This window comes from Triticum dicoccoides, chromosome 2A, assembly GCF_002162155.2.
Source record: "Triticum dicoccoides isolate Atlit2015 ecotype Zavitan chromosome 2A, WEW_v2.0, whole genome shotgun sequence".
NCBI classification, from domain to species: Eukaryota; Viridiplantae; Streptophyta; class Magnoliopsida; order Poales; family Poaceae; genus Triticum; species Triticum dicoccoides.
This window is the reverse complement of record NC_041382.1, coordinates 107,708,570-107,712,652: the sequence shown is the minus strand read 5'-3', so window position 1 is coordinate 107,712,652 and position 4,083 is coordinate 107,708,570.

The following is a 4,083-nucleotide window of genomic DNA, read 5'->3' as shown; positions in this document are numbered from 1 at the left end:
AAATGCTTGTTGTCATCAACATCAAAATATGATTAAGGGCATGATTGCACTTTCAGCATGTGCGACTCGGGAATTTTTGCTAGAACCGCGGGTGCCCTAATTTGCTGCATGTGCGGCGACGAGCCGGCGAGCTTCGAGGCTGGTGTCTTTGCTCGTCCATGGCGCAAGTTCAGTGGGGCCTCGGTGGGGGGGGGAGGGGTTGTTTCTAGGACGCATCGACAGGAAGAGGACGAGTGGGGGGTTGGTTTTCTGGGATGCATCGGGAGGAAGAGGACGAGTCAACGGGGAGGCCAGATCGAGGTAGACTATTTAGACGGTTGTGATGCTCCACATCAAACGCCTGCGCGGCGACCGGCCCAAATTTGGGCCGGTGCGTCGGCGCCTAGCACTCGCCAATTGTAAACTGTTGTACCACTCCGCCACTCTCAACTTGACGTCATAAACTTCATCTTATTACCTATCTTCTTCTTTTTTGTCTTTATTTTTCTGTTTTCCTTTTTCTATGTTCATTTTTTCTTCTTCCTAGTTCAATGAACTATTATAAAAACCATGATTTTTTTTCCGAAATCGATGAACTTGTTTCAAATCGATGAACTGTTTTCTCAAATTCGATGAATTTTTTTTAAAAAATTAACCTTCTCTTCAAAATCGATGAATAATTTTCTCAAATTTGATGAACTTTTTTAAATTCGATGACTTTTTAAAATCTGTGAACTTTTTCTTCAAAATTGCCAAACTTTTTTCAAATTGGATGAATTTTTTTCAAATATGATGAATTTTTTTCAAATCAATGAACTGTTTTCTTAAATTTGATGAACTTTTTTCAATTGTGATGATTTTTTTTTAAATTTGCATACTTTTTATAATATTGATGAACTTTTTCAAAATCAATGAACTTTTTTCCATTATTGCGAACCTTTTTTAGAGTTGATGAACATTTTTCTTCAAAAGTGATGAACTTTTCCAAATTCCTGTACATTTTTTTATCTTTATGAACTTTTTTCGTGAATATATGAATTTTTTGTGAACTTTAGGTAAAAGTCAATAGTCAACAACCTGAGCCATCCTCGTAGTGAAAGGTCAACCTGCAATGTTTTTTATACAAGTTAACAGCGAATGTGTACTCTCACAAAAAAAACAGCGATAGTGGGGATTGAGCGATCTCGGGGACGAGCGATCGAGCGAATCGGCAGAACGCTCGTGTATATGGGCCGGCTCACGGAGGAGCATGCGTGGGCACTGCTATCATTTACGGGCGCAGAGGGCGGCAAATCCTATTTGGCGCATATGCACCGGGTCGCCAACCGGCGCCTGCAGGCGCATCGAATTGGGCTCGGCCCATCTTGCTACCTCTTATCTGTTTTCTAAAACGAAAAAAGAAGCGATCGTGGGGATTGAGCGATCTCGGGGACGAGCGATCGACCGAATCGGCAGAACGCTCGTGTATATGGGCCGGCCCACGGAGGAGCGTGCGTGGGCGCTGCAACGAAAAAAGGAGGTGCGCCAGGATGGATCGATCCAGCGACCTCCCTCTCGAGGGGAGCCCTTCTTCACGTTTTTCTTCTATGTCCTTCCCCTTTTCTCCTTTTCCAATTTCTTTTTATTTGTAACTATTTTGTTCGGTTTTCTATTCTTTTTGGCCAAATCGAATGAACTTTTTCCAAAATTCGATGAACTATTTTTCAAATTCGATGAACTTTTTTTGAATTCAATGAACTTTTTTCAAAATCGATGAACTTTTTCGAATTCAATGAATTTTTTTCAAAACTGATGAACTTTCTTCGAATCTGATGAGCTTTTTTTGAATTCGATGAACTTTTTTCGAATCCGATGAATTTGTCTTCGAATTCAACGAACTTTTTTCGAATTCAATGAACTTTATTTTTGTAAAATCGATGACCTTTTTCATTTTTTTGAACTTTTCTTAAAATTTGATTAACTTTCTTTTCGAATTTATGTTTTCTTTTTTGAGATAATTTATATTGAGTATATATTAATGTTTTACCGCACAAAAAGGTTAACTAGAGCTGTTTTCTTATAGTAGACAACAAAGTTAGTTTGTTCTTGTGGTTAGTGTGGTGCACTCGTAACAAAGCAATCCTGAGTTCGAATTCCCATTGATCCTCAGTTCCTATTGCCTTTTAACTGTTTTTTGAGGATTATTGCTTTTTTACTTCAACAGCGAACGAGTGCAAGCGCGCGTTGGGCTGGCCCATGCCAGCGACGCTGCAGGCGCCAGCTCGTTAACGGGCGTGCAACGCTGACTAGGAGCTCCCGCTCATGCCAACAACTTTGGGAGACCACTCAAAAAAAAACCCAACTTTGGGAGACCACTCAAAAAAAAAACCCAACTTTGGGAGACAACAAGAAACGACACTTGCATGCAGGCCTCTCTCGTGCACTAACTCCCATTAATTCACATGCATTCTATAGTATATTGTTTTTACAACTTTTTATGAGTATTATCTTCTTTTTTTGGGAAAAGCTTTCAACGTATTCATCTTTAATCATGGTAATACAATGAACACTAGAAATAATAAAAATTATATCCAGATCCGTAAACCATCTAGCGACGACTACAAGCACTGAAGCGAGTCGAAGACGCACCGCTGTAATTGCCCCTCCCTCGCCGGAGCCGGACAGACCTTGTTGTAGTAGACAGTCGAGAAGTCGTCGTGCTAAGGTCCCATAGAACCAACACACCAGTATAGCACCCGCCGCTGATGAAGAGTGTAGATCGGAAGGATCCAACCTGAAGACACAGGAACATAGACGAACGATGAACAGATCCGAACAAATCCACCAAAGACAGATCAGCCGGAGACACACCGCCACACGCCCACCGACGATGCTAGACGCATCACCGGAATAGGGGCTAGGCGGGGAGACCTTTATTCCATCTTCAGGGAGTCGCCGCTGTCTCGCCTTTCTGAGTAGAACACAAACCCTAACAAAACTCGAAAATAGATGTAAAGACGAAGCCCTCCCACCGGCAAGGGCCGAGATCCACTTCGCCTCCATGGCCCTATGGCCACCAGAGACGGGGTGGACCGGCGGCAGGCAAGAGGAACCCTAGCTTTTTGGGTCACGCTAAGGCAGTATTATCTTTTAAATAAAAAATTTGTTTTCAAAAGTTTCTATATATTGAAATTCCTAGCGAGAAGGTCTTTAGAACAAGAAGACTTTTTGATATATTTGAAGTAGTTTAATTTTTGTGTTTTGTTCATATTTGAAATCAGTTTCATAAACATTACATTATGTTAAATATAACTGAATATGTATTTTAGTTATTTCATTCCATTTTACAAAAATATTAATATATATTTTAGTTATTCTAACACCATAGAAATCATTTTTGGAATAATTTAAAGTCATTTTGGGATTAATTAAAATAATTTTAATAGTTGTTATCACTTGCGAATTTTATTTCAATCTTACTAAATATAAATGAGTTTTAAATATATCCAATATCACTCTTGTTTGAAAGGTCTTTTTGCCGTGATTTCAAATAATTATAAAAAATAAAAAAATTCTAGTGTAAGGATATGAAGCATCTAAATCACTAAAAATGTGAACTTTTTACACTTAAGAGATATATATGAGAGAGAATGGAACATCCTTGCATGCACCTTAATTGCAAGATCGTCCTTCTTCATTAACTTATCGACATTTTGTGTATACCATTTAGTCAGGGTGTCGATGTAGTTCCGGCTCTTACGTTTCTATGAAAAATGGCGATAATGGTGTCTTCTTGATATCGAGAATTTTGTTTCTAATATGTGTGAATCTGAGGACGAAATCACTTAGCCCCTCCCTGGGCCTTACTAGATACAAAAATTCAAAGTATTTGGCTTACTCTCGAAGTTCCTTCCAAACATATCGCCTAGCTGGCTCCAATTACAAACATATCGCCTAGCTGGCTCCAAACATAGGGCCTTACTCTCGAAGTTCCTTCCAAACATATCGCCTAGCTGGCTTCAATTCCAAACAAAGCCCCAAGTAAGATCCATGCGACATCTACTTGTTGGTCCTGTTAAAATGGACATGGAGTGTTTGGCCACTTCGCAAGAGCCGCAACCTTAC